This window comes from Mesoplodon bidens (genome assembly GCF_964165515.1).
Source record: "Mesoplodon bidens genome assembly, chromosome: X".
Taxonomy (NCBI): Eukaryota; Metazoa; Chordata; class Mammalia; order Artiodactyla; family Ziphiidae; genus Mesoplodon; species Mesoplodon bidens.
In genome coordinates, this window is record NC_138163.1 from 75,415,608 (window position 1) to 75,435,560 (window position 19,953).

Below are 19,953 nucleotides of genomic sequence, written 5' to 3' on the forward strand. Positions count from 1 at the left end.
TATCATGTCCTTTCTGTTAATCTCTGAATGGAGTTTCTAACAGTTTCATGCTATTGATAGCCTCATCATTTAAAGTTTGAAGGCAACTTCCTTAATATTTCCTCTTTGAGCACAAAAGAAAAACAACATGCGAACCAGAAAACTATTTCACTTACATTTTGTCAAAATAAGTTGTCAGTTATGTGTCTAAAAATGTAAATTTAATTCAAAATTATTTTATCCATTGTTGACTTTTTAAATATACTGATTATTTATTCTGATAGATGCAGCTTCTCTATGAGCAACTGTTTCTATTATTTTCTTATTTCCTCTCTCTATCATTAAAAATATGTTTTGTTTTGTTTTGTTTTCTTTCTGCAGTGTTTTCTTTGAACGCAGACTCTTTATAGCTAACATTAATTATAATTCACTTTTAAAGTGAAAGTATGTAACTTATATAAGCTAATAGGAACACACATTCATGCTGGTAAGGGTCCTGAGATATTATAGCTCTTTTATTTTTTAATCATAGCTCATTTTGAAAATAACACAAATCTAATTTAATATTTTGACAGATAAAAATATCATCTACAAAGAATTATAGCAAAGAGTAGATAAAAACATCCTGCACATTCATACAAGTAACTCTGCTTAATAAAGAGTTGGTTAAATCATGAATGTTCATAAGACTATTTTATTCAATATCAATTGAGGGAAACACATTATGAAAAACCTCTCCATGTCAAACTTACATTTCTCCAAGTTCAAAGTTGCCTTCTCCCTCTCACCTCAGGCAGCCAACTGTATAATTATTTTTGTTTGTGCAAATACCAAGGAAATGACATAAAAGGATGGTCCAGATTTATTATATCGATACCACCCTCAGATCTGACAGGTTACCCAGAATCTGGTGTGAAGACGTCAATTCAAGACAACAAGGGTGAAAGGCACAGATAATAGCTAATATGCATTTAAAAACTAGAGCTTACCGTTTCAGTTTCTTTCTGTTTTCTCCAGAGATCTCCAAAGAATTCATGTGACAGCCACTCCAACAAGGACACTACTGATCTGTGCAACAATTCCAGCTCCCTGTTCTGAGAACAACCAATCCAATCCCCCTTCACTACCACACCAAAAACAGGAAAGAGAGAAAGAAAGAAAGAAAGAAAGAAAGAAAGAAAGAAAGAAAGAAAGAAAGAAAGAAAGGGAGGAAGGAAGGAAAGAAAGAAAGAATGAATGAATGAATGAAAAAAATGAATGAAAGAAAGAAAGAAAAAGAAAGAAACGAAGGAAGGAAGGAAGGAAGGGAGTAGGGAAAGAGGTTGGAAGGAAAGAGTAAAAAAAAAAACAAAAGAAAAGAAAAATGAAGAAAGCAAGAGGAAAAAGAAAAAAATAAAATTCTTAGCATTACATAATCACTACCATGTTGAACAACATGGTAGTGAGATGTCAGAGTGAAATATGCAAGCCACTCTGTGAACACTGAACATTTCTGTTTTCCAGGGGTAGCTTGAGCTAAAGCTCGCTCTCTCTCTCTTCCCCTCTCTCTCTTTCTCTCTCTCTCTTTCTGATTAATGATGCAGGGCTACCACTACAGCCTGCAAAGCTTCACACTTAACACAGAAATTCTCGTTTCTATTTATAGGGCCACAGTGTATTGTCTTCCAATCCTGTGGTTGAACTCAGCTTTGACTTTGTGGTATACAACCTATTTGCTTATGAAGCCCTTTGCTGAAGCTAGGAGCCCCTGGTCCCATCCATAGACAGTTGATCACTGCAATCTTCACTGTTTTCCTTTCTCACAGACTCTCAGTTATTGTGTTCAAGTATGAAAGTGGACACACCCTATCTAAGGATGTCCCTTAGGTAGCTCCCAATAGGAGACATCAAGGTGGGGAAGACATCTGCCTAGGGTATTCTTTTATGTTTAAACATCCAAACTCCTGATAATGAAATAAATATTCCTTAAGAGGTTTGGAGATACTTAACCCACCATTTCCTATCCACCAACTCCCCATTCCCCTCAGAGTCTTTGTGACCAGGAAGTACAGGTAAGCACCCATTTCCACTCAGTGTTTCCGGAGGACTGAGTAAAAAGGAGCTGATTTCCTGTAGCCCAGATTTATAGCCACAGCCTCTTAAAGATGGTGTTCCCAGAAGCCTCAGAGGCCCAGAGCCCAGCATCACACTGTATTAGGCACCTAACACACCACCACCACTAACACCATCAGCACCACTGGAAGATGAACAAGAGGCAACTGAAGGCAATTCCCAAGATGTGAGTAGTATCTTTAGACCAGAGTGAGGGAATTTTTCACATAGGCCATAGGAGAAAGAAGTATGTTAGTGCAGGTCCAGCCTCACACCAGGACATACCTGTATGATATAGGAAGCACCTGTAGGGCTCTCTGCTTCAAAATGCTTCCTTCACTAATGCCTGAAACACTAGCCCTATGGAGGTAAGCATTCCCTTCTTCCTGAAGTCTTGATTTTCAAATCCTGATGCTCTCTTAGAAATATACTTACTTAAAAACCTTGGTGTGAATGAGTTAATTAGAATTCGAAAGACAGAAGTAGTTGGTGGGAGCAGGTCACAAAGGAAAACTGAAGAGATCCCAAGATGGGAAAACTGACTTGCCAAAAGTAATCTTTTTTTTTATAAACAATTCAGCAAGAACTGAAAGTAATACAATCATTTCAACTGGTATTCAGAGAAAGTCTTTCAAAACTAAATGAATGTCTTTTTTTAACATCTTTATTGGAGTAAAATTGCTTTCCAAAGGTGTGTTAATTTCGGCTTTATAACAAAGTGAATCAATTATACATATACATATGTTCCCATATCTCTTCCCTCTTATGTCTCTCTCCCTCCCAACTTCCCTATCCCACCCCTCTAGGTGGTCACAAAACACAGAGCTGATCTCCCTGTGCTATGCGGCTACTTCCCACTAGCTATCTATTTTACGTTTGGTAGAGTATATATGACCGTGCCACTCTCTCACTTTGTCACACCTTACCCTTACCCCTCCCCATAGCCTCAAGTCCATTCTCTAATAGGTCTGTGTCTTTATTCCCATCTTACCCCTAGGTTCTTCATGATATTTTTTTTCTTTCTTAGATTCCATATATATGTGTTAGCATACAGTATTTGTCTTCCTCTTTCTGACTTACTTCACTCTGTATGACAGACTCTAGGCCCATCCACCTCACTACAAATAACTCAATTTCATTTCTTTTTATGGCTGAGTAATATTCCATTGTATATATGTGCCACATCTTCTTTATCCATTCATCTGATGATGGACACTTAGGTTGTTTCCATCTCCTGGCTATTGTAAGTAGAGCTGCAATGAACATTTTGGTACATGACTCTTTCTGAATTATGGTTTTCTCAGGGTATATGCCCAGTAGTGGGATTGCTGGGTCATATGGTAGTTCTATTTGTAGTTTTTTAAGGAAGCTCCATACTGTTCTCCATAGTGGCTGTACCAATTCACATTCCCACCAGCAGTGCAAGAGTGTTCCCTTTTCTCCACACCCTCTCCAGCATTTATTGTTTCTAGATTTTTTGATGATGGCCATTCTGACCAGTGTGAGATAATATCTCATTGTAGTTTTGATTTGAATTTCTCTAATGATTAATGATGTTGAGCATTCTTTCATGTGTTTCTTGGCAATCTGTATATCTTCTGAGGAGAAATGTCTATTTAGGTCTTCTGTCCATTTTTTGGATTGGGTTGTTTGTTTTTTTGTTATTGAGCTGCATGTGCTGCTTATAAATTTTGGAGATTAATCCTTTGTCAGTTGCTTCATTTGCAAATATTTTCTCCCATTCTGAGGGTTGACTTTTGGTCTTGTTTATGGTTTCCTTTGCTGTGCAAATGGTTTTAAGTTTCATTAGGTCTCATTTGTTTATTTTTGTTTTCATTTCCATTTCTCTAGTAGGTGGGTCAAAAAAGATCTTGCTGTGATTTATGCCATAGAGTGTTCTGCCTATGTTTTCCTCTAAGAGTTTGATACTTTCTGGGCTTATGTTTAGGTATTTAATCCATTTTGAGCTTATTTTTGTGTATAGTGTTAGGGACTGCTCTAATCTCGTACTTTTACATGTACCTGTCCAGTTTTCCCAGCACCACTTATTGAAGATGCTGTCCTTTCTCCACTGTACATTCTTGGCTCCTTTATCAAAGATAAGGTAACAATATGTGCGTGGGTTTATCTATGGGCTTTCTATCATGTTCCATTGATCTATATTTCAGTTTTTGTGTGAGTACCATACTACCTTAATTACTGTAGCTTTGTAATATATTCTGAAGTCAGGGAGACTCATTCCTCCAGCTCCGTTTTTTTTTCGTTCTCAAGATTGCTTTGGCTATTTGGGGTCTTTTGTGTTTCCACACAAATTGTGAAATTTTTTGTTCTAGTTCTGATCAAGTGGAGTTTATTCCAGGAATGCAAGGATTCTTCAATATATGCAAATCAATCAATGTGATACAGCATATTAACAAATTGAAGGAGAAAAAACATATGATCATCTCAGTAGATGCAGAGAAAGCTTTTGACAAAATTGAACACCCATTTATTATAAAAACCCTGCAGAAAATAGGCATAGAGGGAACTTTCCTCAACATAATAAAGTCCATATATGACAAACCCACAGCCAACATTGTCCTCAATGGTGAAAAACTGAAACCATTTCTACTAAGATCAGGAACAAGACAAGGTTGCCCACTCTCACCACTATTATTCAACAGAGTTTTGGAAGTTTTAGCCACAGCAATCAGAGAAGAAAAGGAAATAAATGGAATCTTAATTGGAAAATAAGAAGTAAAGCTGTCACTGTTTGCAGATGACATGATAATATACATAGAGAATCCTAAAGATGCTACAGAAAATTACTAGAGCTAATCAATGAATTTTGTAAAGTTGCAGGATACAAAATTAATGCCCAGAAATCTCTAGCATTCCTATACACTAATGATGAAAAATCTGGAAGTGAAATTAATAAAACATTCCTATTTACCATTGCAACCAAAAGAATAAAATATCTAGGAATAAACCTAACTAAGGAGACAAAGGGCCTGTATGCAGAAAATTATAAGACACTGATGAAAGAAATTAAAGATGATACATATAGGTGGAGATATATATACCATATTCTTGGATTGGAAGAATCAACATTGTGAAAATGACTCTACTAGCCAAAGCAATCTACGGGTGCAATGCATTCCCTATGAAACTACCACTGACATTTTTCACAGAACTAGAACAAAAAGTAATCTTTAATGACTTTATACTAGGCTAGCTATGGTGAAAATATTCATGAGCAAGTTGAGGAAAATATAAGGGGGAAAAGAATAAATTAATCTAAATTTGCATTAAGTCAGGTATGTTGACGCCAGACCATAATAGATTACCTCTGCTTTATCTTTTTATTCTGTACTCCAAGGTCTGGCAGAATATGGGGGTAATGCTTTGTTTGTTTATTTAAAGAAAGATTTTCCCATTTGCTTTTGGTTTCTCTAGAGTTTATCATGATGCTCTTTTCCCTCACACTCCATTCAGCAAATATTTATTGAATAACTGCTAAATTAAGAGCAGTGCTTCAAATACAGATTAGGAGGAGACAATGAGGGGAAATGTGTGGGAGGGGGCTGATAGTAAAGGGATCGGTGCCACCTCCCAACAGCTTTTTAGGATCTAGTTAACCAGATAAGACAATATGCAATTACCTCAAATATGTGGCAACATATATGTTATAAGGATCTAAGAATGACATATTTAGAGTCACAAGATTTCATAACAGAAGTAAGGGATCCCGGAGGGCTGGGGTAAGGAATGGAATTTCAGGATGGAAGTCAGTCAAGTATTCCAGGAGAAGGAGAGAATAGGCTGGGTCTATTTATAATGGCAGGATTCCAATAAGTAAATAATAGAAAGATATTATTTGGATTTCTAAAAACCCATATATTTTGATGCTTTAAACAGGCCCACCTTTTAGTGTCCTTATTTTCCTCCTGTCTGCTTCCACCAAATAAGCTTTAGGTGTTGGCATATCAGTCTCCTTGAGTTTTCAGCCTGCTACCTCAGATAGAATTCATAAGAGCCAATCTTCATTTTGAAATAAAACAACCGGTGGTAAAATTTCCTGACCTGGGCTGCACTTTACCTATTTAGGTCAAGGAACTTTAGGCTGATTAGAATCAAAGGAATAATCATATAGGAACATTGTTAAATTTCACTCCAGATTGGTCAAGTAAAAATTGTATATCAGAGCTGAAGGGGATATGAGTGATGCTTTAGTCTAAGCTTTCATTTTAAAGATGAAGAAGGTAAAAGAGAAGGAACCCATCTCATGTCTTGCAGACAATTAATGGTAAAGTTGAAACCTAAACCTGGGTTTCTTGACTTTTATGACAATGTCCCCAGCAAAGTCATTTCTATCTGGCCCACATCTAATGGTATCTCTGAAATGGTTGATTTGTTTGCAGTTATGTCACCTGTGGCAAGGCTTAGTCATTTAATTTCAGAAGAAAGGTCAAATATCAAATAGAGTAAAAAACTAAGTTCCATGGCTCTGCCTTTATATATAAAAGAGGTTGATATTTTAAATCATTAGGTTGACTTTAAAAAAAAAAGGTCAAGCCCACTCAAATTAAGGATACAAATCTACAGATCAAGATAATTCTTTATCCTTTCTCAAAATTTGAATTCTGAAATATAAAATATACTAAAGTAGAAATAAAGGAAATGTTTGAGCTCTTATTATTAATTTGAGGAGATAATTTTCTTTTTAATAAATGTTTCATTATGATCTAACGTTTACCTCACAATTCTAAAATTACTAAGTTTCAACTTAACTTTTTTGTTGTACATAAAATATTGCATGTTATAATATAGATTATCATTAATATAGTTTTTCTAAGCATATTCATACCATCAGACCTACAATTTAAATACCAAGAGTTCTCCCTTTCCAATAATTTTCTATAGCTTAAATTTTTATTTGTTGTGATTTAATCATGACTAGCATTTTTCTATAATCTGCAGAGTGCTTATGCCTTTTTATGTAATTGTACAGAATTAACACATCATCATTCATAAAATGTGAGTGCTGCAATTAACAGATTAAAATACATTAAAAATAAGTTACCTAACCTGTTTTCCTTGGGAAATTACCAGTTAAAGTACTAATTATACTCATTCCTTGTTTAAGCAAAACATTTTTCTGTGTGAAAGGGGAGGGTATTTCATGACCTGAGATTTGGCAATGCTCCAGGCACTGTGCTACCTCTTTTACATTCATTATCTTATTTACTTATCAAAACAACCCTATGTTTTAGGTGCTATTTGTCCCCAGCTTATATTGAAAAAGACAGGTTCAGAGATGTTAAGTAATTTTCCCCAAGTTGCACAGCTTTGATAGTCAAGAAATGCTGAGAATTGATTTGGAGTTTTGAAATTAAGATTTCAATACAGAGAATATTATTATTGATTCTCAGGCTATAGTGGTACCAGTTGGTAAAGTGTAATATTTTAACCAAATTCTATTAATTATTGTAAATATTCATACAATAAAAAAAGAACTTATAAATGGAGATTCAGGAGATGTTCAGGGCCAAAAGAAAAACTCTCATAGTCTTGGGATTATGAGGTTACAGCATAAGGGAGATTTCGTATTTAGGGACCTCCCACATAGTCCTAAATGGACTGCAATATATCTCTAAATACCAAACTTTCAATCAGCCCCAGCGTAGATCACCTACACAACTCCTTCTTTCTTTGCCAAAGTTTTCTTTTATATCTGATACCTGTATGTTTTGTGTTTCCTGGGGGTATAGTCTCTTACAGGATCATGGAAGAAGGTGAGAAAACAGAATTCACTTTACAGAAATTTACTGAATCCAGCAAGAAAGTGTGTGGGGGGAATTAGTGGAAAGTTGTTTCTATTCCGGACAAATATTCCAGTGGCCAAATACAAAGAGCTAGTTTGTTCAAGATCATACTCATTTACAAAGCCAATGTAGTAAAGTTTAATTTGTTCATTGAATTTTCATTCTTTATCTAGAAAATAAAGATAAATGGTCCAGAACACAGTGTTAAAAGTAATAAATAGTGGTTATCATGTATTAGGACAGGTTTAGGGCCTGAAGGGAGCCTATTTTGCTATTTTGAAAAATATTCAAGAACATTACACTAAAAGTCACAGTGTAAGTGCAAATGAGAAATGGCTTCCCCAATCAAAAATATCACTCAAGGGAATAGAGCAAAGGATCTACATACTCAGACCAGAATTCAAGGCAGGAGTGATTTTGTTGTTGCTTATTTTAAGTCCTTATAATTAGCATAAGTAGTTAGGGAGGGTATCTACTGTACTAGATCTTTGGTAATAGGGGATTCAGCTGAAGCCACCAAGGTTACTTTATACAGCCTATATTCGGATATACATCTGTGGACAATGTCCTACAGAGAAAGAAACATCCTTATCCATAGACAGACTAGAAGGTCAATTATTGTACACAATATAACACTCAGTGCAAGTGTTATAACCCCTAAAACCCACTCACATACCTGCCACCAGGTCTGAAAAGTCAGTATCTCAGAAGTGGGTTTTATTTTTGGTTCTTCCCCTTCTGTGTCCTTTTTGCAAAGCAAACTCTGTTGAGAAGTGTAACATGTATAACCTCAAATTCCTTACTTAGTGTAAGTTTATCAAGTAAATCTGCTCTCAGCAGTTTCAGGACAATTAACAGGAAAGGAATTCTGAAGAGGAATGGGAAGGGTGTTGGGAGGTATCCACCACATAATTTTGCCTTGGGTCAAACATACTGATCACATAAGAGACAAAGTATTGGAGTAAAAGAATTCTTAGACATCTTTCTGTACATGAGTTTTTATTAGTAAGTCATGCATGGAGTTCAGAAAGTCATGGAATCTCTGAAAGCATTTATAAAATTTTTGTGTGCAATCATATGTGCACTTTTGGGGGGAGAACATCCATATTTTAATCTGATTCTTGTACAGGACTGAGGCCACCTCGGACTATCTGCTCTCAGGAAGTGCAACCTGGCAGGAAGAGCCTAGTGAGTGAGGTTTTTCAAATAATAATCCCTCAAATGGCTACAAGCCACTGATCTGTCCAACTTCCTCATTTTACTGGTGAGGAAATTGAAGCCAAGAGAGTTACAAATCTTGTCCAAAACAGTATAATCAGGATGAGCTCAGTGGAAATTATTTTGAGTCTAATGAGAAATGATCTCTCTTAACCTCTATTTTCCTTGATATTATCTTTGTGAGGGGCACTGTGGGTGGAAAAGAGGATGCTCAATGTGTTGGATACAGGCTTATGCTGTTATTTTCTGACCTGAGTAATGGTAGAAGAGGAGAGGTGGCAAAAAGGGAAAGGAAATGTTGAATAAAGCAGATTCTTCAGCCTAGAGAATCTCTGAAATTGTATGAAAATGTTAGCTTAGCAAGATGTAAATGATGTAGTACTGATAAGCTGCTTCCCTCACCACTATGTAGGGAGTAGGTGAGTCCCTGGTCCCCCATCCCAAAAGGCTATGCTCCCTCCCAAGTAATTAATCAAGTACCTAGTAGTTGAATTCAAAGCCATCTGCCCTTTTTTGGAGCCTCCCCATGTGTCTCGTTACTATTTCTTTTCCTCCATCTTCCATATGCTTTGGTTAAGGAAAAGAAGTGTAGGCATTTGAACTTTCAGGGATTATCATCACATTAACCAAATCATTCTATGCCCTACGTTACATGTTTTAGTCAGGGTACTTTCATATGCAAAATACTGAAACCCAATTAAACTGGATTTTTAAAATATGTGCTAGCTCATGTACCTGAAATTTCCAGGACTTCAAGCACTGCTGTACTTAGGTACTCAGACAATCAAAGCAGATATATGTTTTTGTTGGTGGTTTTTTTTTTTTTTTGGTCATATCTTGTCTCTTATTTCCTCTGGTTTGGCTTCATTCTTAGGTAGGCTTTCCAAAAGTCGTGATTAGTTGTACTCCCAATAATCCTAGAAGATAAGTAGAGCAGGTATTATTATACTCTTCTTATCCATGAAGAAAATGGAAAACAGATGATTTAAAGATGTAAGAGGATTGCTCAAGGTAGCATAACTAGTTAGGTAGGTGACTGTATCAGACACTTCACATCATTTCAGACCTACATTTTACTCCAGTTGTTGCTTAAGCAACTAGCTGTGGACCAACATAAGCTGACAGTATCATATCTCAAATGCACCATATATATCTCTCATTTTGGCTCAGGATTTCTCTGTATAGAATGGATACTTTCTGGAAAACTTGAAACTGTGACAGAGCTTCAGGAAATGTTCATCACTGCAGATCCAATAGGATCTTAAACAGGACTGGCTCTAACAAGATGGGTTTTAAATAGGAAAAAATGCTTTACCTTACTCTATATCTAAAAATGTAATCACCCACATAGAGAACAGGAGCGATGTGGATAAGCAACATAACATGTAGAAAAGACTGAGGAATTTCAGCTGACATTAACTCAGACTCAGTGAACAGTGAGCAATAATCACCATCAACAGCAAAAGGTAAATGCTGTCTTAATGGAAATAAGCCATCTAGAATGATGGAGATGATAGTTATATTCTACTCTGAGCTAGTCACTCCTAGCTACTAAAATAGCTTATAAAGTTCAGGTGGTCACAACTTGAGGAGATAATACAATTAGAAAAGAACATCTAAGATAATAAAAAGGTATTTACAAGATAAGACAGTTGAAAGAAGTGAGGAAGTTTAGTGTGCATAATCTGGCAGTTTGGAATGGAGCACAGGACCTCTACCTTTAAATAACTCAGTGGCTGTTATACAAAAGAATAACAATATCTTATTCAGAAACCACTATGCACCCTTTACATGAGCAGATTAATCAACACAATCATAAAGGGAGGATAGGAAGCTGTAGATGAAAACTCCCAAGAGACATGTGCTTCCTGAATGTTAGAAAAATAAATATTCAAGCAATTATCTATGACAAAAGTTTAAAAAGACAAACTAGGCAAGCAACTGAGTTCCCTGTCCCCATAAAGTTATGAAAGCATAAGCTAGACTATTCATAATGGAAATTACTATGTACTGAATCATAGCCTCTACAAAATTCATATGTTGAAGCCTTAATCCCCAATGTGACTATATTTGGAGATAAAGCTGGCCTGTGAGGGGATGGTAAAAGTTAAATGAGGTTATAAGGATGGGTCCTTTATTCAATGGAGCTGCTGCCCTTATAAGAAGAGGAAGAGACACCCGAGCATGCTCTCTCTCTCTCTTTCCCTTATGTTAGGATACAGCTAGAAGGCAGCTATCTGGAAGCCAGGAAGAAAGCTCTCACTAGAACCTGAATCCTGAATCCTGCCAGAACCTGGATCTGAGATTTTCCAGGCTCCAGAACTATGAGAAAATCAAGTTCTATTGTTTAAGACACCCAGTCTATTCTGTTATGTCAGCCTGAGCAGACTAATGCAGAGATGTTGCATTAAGCAAAGGAAGAAAACTTAGGCTACTCCAAAGATTCTAAAATCGTTTGAAAAAGCCCCAGGGGATCTGCAAAAGCATGAATCTCGGCACACAACGCAAAGAGTTCCATGTTAAAATGCTTTATATATAGAATTCCTATGTAAAAAATCATTTAAATAAATAATTTGAATACTTTAAAAATATTTGGAAAAAATGATTGAGCCCATTAATCATTTTGATCCTTCCCATACTTGAGGTAGTATGATCACATAGCACAATAATCAAAAGCAAAGTCTCTAGAGTTCCACCTGGGTTCTAAACTTGATTCAACTTCTCACTAGCTCCTTAATCTTGGACACACAATTTAACTTCTCAGTGCCTCAGTGCCCTCATTTATAAAATGTGGATAATAATAGAACCCACTATGTGGGGATGTTATGAGGTATAAATAAGTTAATATAAGCAAAGTGGTAACTAAGCATTCAATTTATGTTACCTATTATTATTATTAACATTATTATATGAAAAGACACTATGAGAGTTTGTAATAAGTTCCAAGTCCACTCTCAGAGTATGGTTAAAAACTTTCTCATTCTTCAGGTATCCAACACTAGCATAATATTTTGCTGCCATATACAGAGGTCTCATCACCTTTCTTCTGACAAGAACAAGGCTTGTATTTCAGTGGCTCAGAACTGTTAAGGAACTAAAAAAAAAACGCTAATAAGTTTAATGTTCAAGGTATATTGATTGAGGAAAAGTAAGAAAATTTACTTGACTTCACTCCCATTTCAGATTTGTATAGATTTACCTATGTGGTATGTGTTAGAAAAAGACTAAAAAATTAACTTCTCAGCTTAATCTTCCCTCTCCCCATGTCCTCAAGTCTGCATGAAGTGAGAGAGTGGAATGGACATATATACATTACCAAATGTAAAATAGGTAGTTAGCGGGAAGCAGCTGCATAGCACAGGGAGATCAGCTAGGTGTTTTGTGTCCACCTAGAGGGGTGGGATAGGGAGGGTGGGGGGAGACGCAAGAGTGAGGAGACATGGGCATATATGTACACATATAGCTGATTCACTTTGTTATACAGCAAAAACTAAAAAAATAATTGTAAAGCAATTATACTCCAATAAAGATGTTAAAAAAATTAACTTCTCCAAACCATTGCCGCATCTCTACCTACCATTCTCCCCTAGCCAACAAATTGGAATTCTACCACTTAAATTGGGAATTGGCAAGGTATGACATGCAGGTCAAATCTAACGTTTATATGCCATTAACTTCATCTGTTTAGAGTATTTTCAGAGTGGTACACTATCACTATAATCAAATTTTAGAACACTTTAGAACATTATCAGAACCCCAAAAAGTCATTTCCACAAATTTGATTCTTCCAATCCGAGAACATGGTATATCTCTCCATCTGTTTGTGTTGTCTTTGATTTCTTTCATCAGTGTCTTATAGTTTTCCATATATAGGTTTTTTACCTCCTTAGGTAGGTTTATTCTTAGGTATTTTATTACTTTTGTTGCAATGGTAAATTGGATCATTTCCTTAATTTCTCTTTCTGATCATTTCTTGTTAGTATATAGGAATGCAACAGATTTCTGTGCTTTAATTTTGTATCCTACAACTTTAACAAATTCACTGATTAGCTCTCGTAGTTTTCTGGTGGCTTCTTTAGGATTTTCTATGTATAGATTAATGTCATCTGCAAACAATGACATCTTAACTTCTTCTTTCCCAATTTGGATTCCTTTTATTTCTTTTTCTTCTCTGACTACCATCGGTAGGACTTCCAAAAACTATGTTGAATAACAGTGGTGAGAGTGAGCATCCTTGTTTTTTCCTGATCTTAGAGGAAATGCTTTTATTTTTTTCACCATTGAGAATGATATTTGCTCTGGGTTTGTTGTGTATAGCCTTTGTTATGTTGAAGTAGGTCTGCTCTATGCCCACTTTCTGCAGAGTTTTTTATCATAAATCAGTGTTGAATTTTTTCCAAACCTTTTTCTGCATCTATTGAGATGATCATATAGTTTTTATTCCTCAATTAGGTAATATGGTGTATCACATTGTTTGATTTGCATATATTGAAGAACCCTTGCCTCCCTGGGATAAATTCCAATTGATCATGTTGTATGATCCTTTAATGTGTTGTTCAATTCTGTTTGCTAGTACTTTGCTGAGCATTTTTTTCATCTATGTTCATCAGAGATAGTGGTCTGTAATTTTCTTTTTGTGTGTGATATCTTTCTGGTTTTGGTATTAGAATGATGGTGGCCTTGTAGAAGGAGTTTGGAAGTGTTCCTTCCTCTGCAATTTTTTGGAAGAGTTTGAGAATGATGGATGTTAGCTCTTCTCTAAAAGTTTGATAGAATTCTCCTGTGAAGCCGTCTGGTCCTGGACTTTGGTTCATTGGAAGATTTTTAATTGCAATTTCATTGCTTGTGACTGGTCTATTTATAGTTTCTATTTCTTCCTTGTTCAGTATTGGAAAGTTGTACCATTCTAAGTATTTTCCCATTTTTTCCAGATTGTCCAGTTTATTAGCATATAATTGCTAGTAGTATTCTCTTATGATCTTTTGTATTTCTGTGGTGTCAGTTATAATTTCTCATTTTTCATTTGTAATTTTGTTGACTTGAATTCCACCCCTCTTTTTTTTTTGATGAGTCTGGCAAAAGGTTTATCAATTTTGCTTATCTTCTTAAAGAACCAGCTTTCAGTTTTTTCGATTTTTGCTAGTTTCCTTCGTTTCTATTTCATTTATTTCTGCTCTGATTTTTATGATTTCTTTCCTTCTACTAACTTCAGGTTTTGTTTGTTCTTCTTTCTCTAGTTTCTTTAGGTGTAATATTTGATTGTTTATTTGAGATATTTCTTGTTTCTTGAGGTAGGATTGAATTGCTATAAACTTCCCTCTTAGGACTGTTTTTACTGCATCCCATAGGTTTTGGGTTGTCGTGTTTTCATTGTCATTTTTTTCTATGTATTGTTTGATTTCCTTGTTCATTTTTCTAGTGATCTCTTGGTTATTTAATAGCATATTGTTTAGCCTCCATGTGTTTGCATTTTTAATTTGTTTTTCCTGTAATTTATTTCTAATCTCATAGCATTGTGTTCAGAAAAGACACTTGATACGATTTCAATTTTCTTAACTTTACTGAAGCTTGATTTGTGAGCCAAGATGTGATCTATCTTGGAGAATGTTCCATGTGCACTTGAGAAGAAAGTGTATTCTGCAGCTTTCAGATGGAAAGTCTTATAAATATCAGTTAAGTCTATTTGGTCTATTATGTCATTTAAAGCTTGTGTTTTCTTATTTATTTTCTGTCAGGATGATCTCTTCTTTGGTGTAAAGTGGGGTGTTAAAGTTCCCCACTATTATTGTGTTACTGTGAGTTTCCCCTTTTATGGCTTTTGGCTTTTGCCCTGTTTATTGATGTGCTCCTATGTTGGGTGCATGTAATATATTTTTATAATTGTTATATATTTTTCTTGGATAGATCCCTTGATCACTATGTAGTGTATTTCTTTGTCTCTTGTAATAATCTTTATTTTATAATCTAGTTTATCTGGTATGAGTATTGGTACTCCAACTTTCTTTTGATTTCCATTTTCATGGAATATCTTTTTCCATCCTCTCACTTTCAGTCTGTATGTGTCTTTCTTTAGCATTTGTTCTAAAGTTGGTTTGGTGGCCCTGAATTATCTTAACTTTTGCTTGTCTGTAAAGCTTTTGATTTCTCCATTGAATCTGAATGAGATCCTTGCTGGGTAGAGTATTCTTGGTTTTAGGATTTTCTCTTTCATTTTTCTAAAGTATATACTGCCACTCATTTGTGTCTTACAGAGTTTCTGCTGAAAGATCAGGTGATAACATTATGGGGGTTCCCTTGTATGTTATTTTTTTGCTTTTCCCTTTTTGCTTTTAATATTTTTTCTCTGAATTTAATTTTTGTTAGTTTGGTTAATATGTATCTCAGTGTGTTTTCTTGGGTTTACCCTGTATGCAACTCTCTGTGCTTCCTGGAATTTGGTGGCTATTTCCTTTCCCATGTTAGGGAATTTTTCGACTATAATATCTTCAAATATTTTCTCAGATGCTTTCTCTTTCTCTTCTTCTTGGTTCCCTATAATTTGAATATTGGTGTGTTTAATGTTGTCCCAGAGGTCTCTGAGACTGTCCTCATTTCTTTACATTCTTTTATTTTATTCTGCTCCTCAACACTTATTTCCACCATTCTATCTTCCAGCTCACTTATTCTTTCTTCCAGCTCAGTTATTCTGTTTTTGATTCCTTTTAGTGTATTTTTCATTTAAGTTATTGTGTGTTCATCACTTTTTGTTTGTTCTTTATTTCTTCTCAGTCCTTGTTAAACATTTATTTTATTTTCTTGATCCATGCCTCCATTCTATTTCCAATATTCTGGATCATTTTTCTGTTATTACTCTGAATTCTTTTTCATGTACATTGCCTATTTCCTCTGCATTTATTTGGCCTTGGAGGTTTTTAACTTGCTCCTTCATCTGTAAAATATATTTTTGTCATCTCTACTTTTTTTTTTTTTTGATGGGTGGCACTGTGTTCTTGTCTTGCTAGTTGTTTGGACTGAAGCATCCAGCACTGGAGTTTGCAGGCAGTTGGGTGGAGCTGGGTCTTGGTGGCAAGATGAGGACCTCTGGGAGACCATATACTGATTAAAATTCCCTGGGACCTGAAGTTCTCTATTAGTCCAGAAGCTTGGACTCAAAGCTCCCACCACAGGAGCTCAGGCCCGACACTTGGCCTGGGAACTAACATCCCACAAGCCATGTGGTGTGGCAAAAAAGAAAAAGAAAAAACAAACAAACAGAAAAGAGCTGAACTATAACAAAGAATAAAAAAATAAAAAAATATATTAAAGAAAATAACAATAAAAATGAATCAACAACAGAAAAACAGAACCACAACAGGAAAATAAAATAAGAAATAACATTAAAAAAAGCAATAATATATAGAAACAATTAAAAGTAAAATAAAACAAAAAATAAAATATAAAAATAAAAATAAATGAAAAAATTCCTGTCCCTCCTGTATCTGTGTTTTTACCCACAGAATGAGCTACGACCTACTTTTGCTTCCACAATAGGCCTCCAAGACCTCTAGGTAGGTCTCTGGACTTGCTGTGTGAGCCTCACTGCTGCATGTATTCCTCTCAACAGTGTCTGTTCCTGGAGCTTGTCTGGAGCACACAGGGGATGGCCCAGTCCCAGGGACCCCTGAAGCTGGAAGAGACCCTGGGGGTATCCTCTCCATTCCCGCTTGTCATCTCTGTGTGAGGGGGCCCCAGGGAGTGGGGTCCCTGGCCACGACCCCAGCTGGCTCACCAGATCCCTAGTTGGTGGGGGAGATGCTGGCCACTTTCCCCTCTGATCCCCTGATCCCCTGAAGGTCCCCCTCCAACCCCACCTATACCCCTGCCACAAGTGGGGTCCTCTGAGCATGGGATCCTCTCCTCTCCCCTAACTCCCCCACAGGGGCGCTGGTCCTGTCCCATCTCCACTCTTCTTCCCTCCCTTTCTCACTCCCACTTCCTATCTGGTTGCACGGTGGTCGGTCCCTTTAGATGTTGAAGGACCTGCTCCAGCAACCAGCAGGTGCCTCAGCTATGAGGAGATGTGGACTCCACATACTCCTACTCCACCATCTTGACTTTGCCTGGTAGTGATTTTCTCTTTATCTTTCAATGTTTTGATTATATGTCTGGTTGTAGACTTATTTGTGTTAATCTGATTTTAAGTTTTTTTTTTTAATTTCTTAGATGTGAAGGTTAGTGTTTTTCACCAAATTGGTGACGTTTTCAGCCATGTCTTTTGAAAATTCTTTTATGTCCCTTTTTTCCTTTCCTCTCCTTCTGGTATTTCCATTATGTACATGTGAATCTGCTTCATCATGTACCATTTTTTCTGAGACTCTTCATTTTTCTTTCTGTTGTTCAGATTGCATAATCTTTATTAATCTATTTTCAATTTTGCTGACTCTTTTTTTTAAATTGAAGTATAGTTGATTTGTAACATTGTATTAGTTTTAAATGTACAGCAAAATGATTCAATTTTGTTTTTTTCAGATTATTTTCCATTATAGCTTATCACAAATTTAGCTGATTCTTTAATCTGAAAACTAAATGTACTCTTGAGCCCCTCCATTGGATTTTTCACTTTGCTTATTAGATTTTTCATCTCCAGATTTTTCATTTTTATCATCTTTATCTCTTTTGATATTGTTTGATGACATATAATTTTCATACCTTTATTTAATTCATTAAATATGGTTTCCTTTAATTCTTTGTGCATATTTCTAATACCTGCTTTGATATCTTGGTCTGTTAAGTCCAATTTCTGGGCTTTCTTAAGTGTCCTTTCTGTCAGCTTGTTTTTTTTTTTTTTTTTCCCCTATGAGTATGTCACATTTTCCTGTTTCTCTACATATTTTGAACTTTTGTTGAATACTGGACAAATAATATATTGTAGCAATTCTGGATATTGAGCCCCATTGCTGGGGCTTGCTGCTTTTTGCTCTTTACTTGTACATTTGTTTATTTATTTAGTTACTTGGCTGTGCTGCTTCTCTTGAAGTCTATTTCTTCTGCATAGTGCAGTCTCCGATGGTCCTTTTCAGATTATTTTTCCCTTGGTTATATGTTTGTTTTGTTTTGTGTTTTAATCTTCTAGGCTGGCTTCTCTGTTTCACCCCTTGTTTATCATAAGTCACTTATTGGTCAAAGGTTGTGCTTAATTCCCTAAGCCAGTTACATTTTCCTCCTTTACCATTGGATGTGTATGTAGCTTGGAGGCTGTTGCTGTAGTTCAGGGAACTTGGATTTTGCTTCATTTTCAGACTGGGATGAGTTGCCCAGAAGTTTCCTCTGTGGCTGCCCGTGAGAGAAATCCCTTCTTTGGTAACACAACCTTGGGTATGTGCAGTCTTCCAGACCAGTAAAATTGAATGTGATCTTATTTATTTTTGCCTAGATTCTTAGGAGCTACCTGGGGTCAGGATTGTTTATTATTTCACCAGTGTTTGGTCAGAGGCTGGGCTTAAACCCCCTGAGCCAAGAAGACTTCCACTTTTTGCTGATTGAGCTGTATGTAGTTTGGGGAATGCTTTAAATTCTGCCCCATGTCCTACTCTGACTGGTCATGAGAGTACATGCACATAACCTTACCAACCCTCAGAGTTGACTGTGATCCCAAGAGGGTTCTTTGTGGCTTTCTCTTTTTCTAGGAATCTCTACTACACTTCTGGCTGTTCTGCTGTTTTTCTTATATCAGAGCTATCAGCTACCTCTTAATTGCTCTCCACCAAAATCTCCATTGTTTTGATAAGGACCTTAGGTATGGAGTTTTCCATTCTCTATTCCAAAAAGTCCCCTCAGGTAGAGCTGTCCTTGTAGCTGACCTCTTCCCTTGTTCACATCTTTTATGCCTTTGTACAGGAGCTACAAGTGGAAACAACATATTGTTTCCCTCGGAGCAACATCTCTGCTTTACCAGTGGGTTTTGGAGAGGGGAGAGAAGTGTGGTAGCCCTTGATTTTTCTCAGTTTGTCTTTCCCAGAGTGGAATCTCTGCAAACTAGGATGGGGTCAATCAGACTCCCGTATTCACTGTCATTGCTTGGGAAAATTCTTAACCCTATGAGTAGAAGTTGGGTGGTCAGAAGAACCTCCAGTCCTCTCAACCAGGTCTGCTGGGAATAGTGCTTGAGCAACATAGACCTAGGGGAGAGCATGAGATAAGCATATATCCTGCCCCTGTCAGGTGAAACTGTAGCATGCTTAGAGTAAAGCTTCTATAACACAGAGCTGGGGAGGGCAGAGAATGGAAACTCAGCTCAAATGCCACAGACTTTGACTCATTGCTGAGAGTTACTAGATTTAGTAGATTTTCTTGGATAATTTCTTGTCATTTCTTGTGTGCTGCTTAGATCAATTTTCATATAGTTTAAATGGTTGTTTTCTATCATTTTCACTAATTAAATGCTTGTTGCTCTGGGGAGAAAGTCTGCTGAGCTCCACACACTACCAACCTGCTTTTATAAATAAGGTTTTATTGTAATATAGCTATGCTTATTCATATATGAGCTCATTCATGAATATATTTATGTCTATGCCTACTTTTGAACTCAAAGTCAGAATTGAGTAATTGCAACAGAGGTTATATGGCCTATGAAGCCTAAATTATTTACTACCTGACCCCTTACAGAAAACCTTTTCCAACCCCTTATTTAAATAAACATTATTTTCAGTCAATCAGCTTTTTCTTTTAAGATAAAAACTATCTCAGAGGGCTCTAGGTATAGTTGGGTTAACCAGTGATCCAAATTATGTTATAAATTAGTTTGATCAGCTGTTCCAAGGGAATGGAAATTCTAATTTGGGAACTGGTGGCTATGGTCTGAGAACTACCTAGGGATTCTGGA

General features: G+C 36.2%; 1 protein-coding gene across 1 annotated transcript in view; it reads right to left on the minus strand.

Moving 5' to 3' along the window:
• Positions 1–1,037, minus strand: part of GPR174 (G protein-coupled receptor 174) — a 36,696-nt gene extending 35,659 nt beyond the window's left edge. The window contains exon 1 of the mRNA XM_081222207.1: positions 969–1,037. The gene's annotated coding sequence lies outside the window, so the exon portion shown is untranslated. The remainder of the gene's footprint in view (positions 1–968) is intronic.
• Between the last annotated feature and the right edge of the window lie 18,916 nt (positions 1,038–19,953).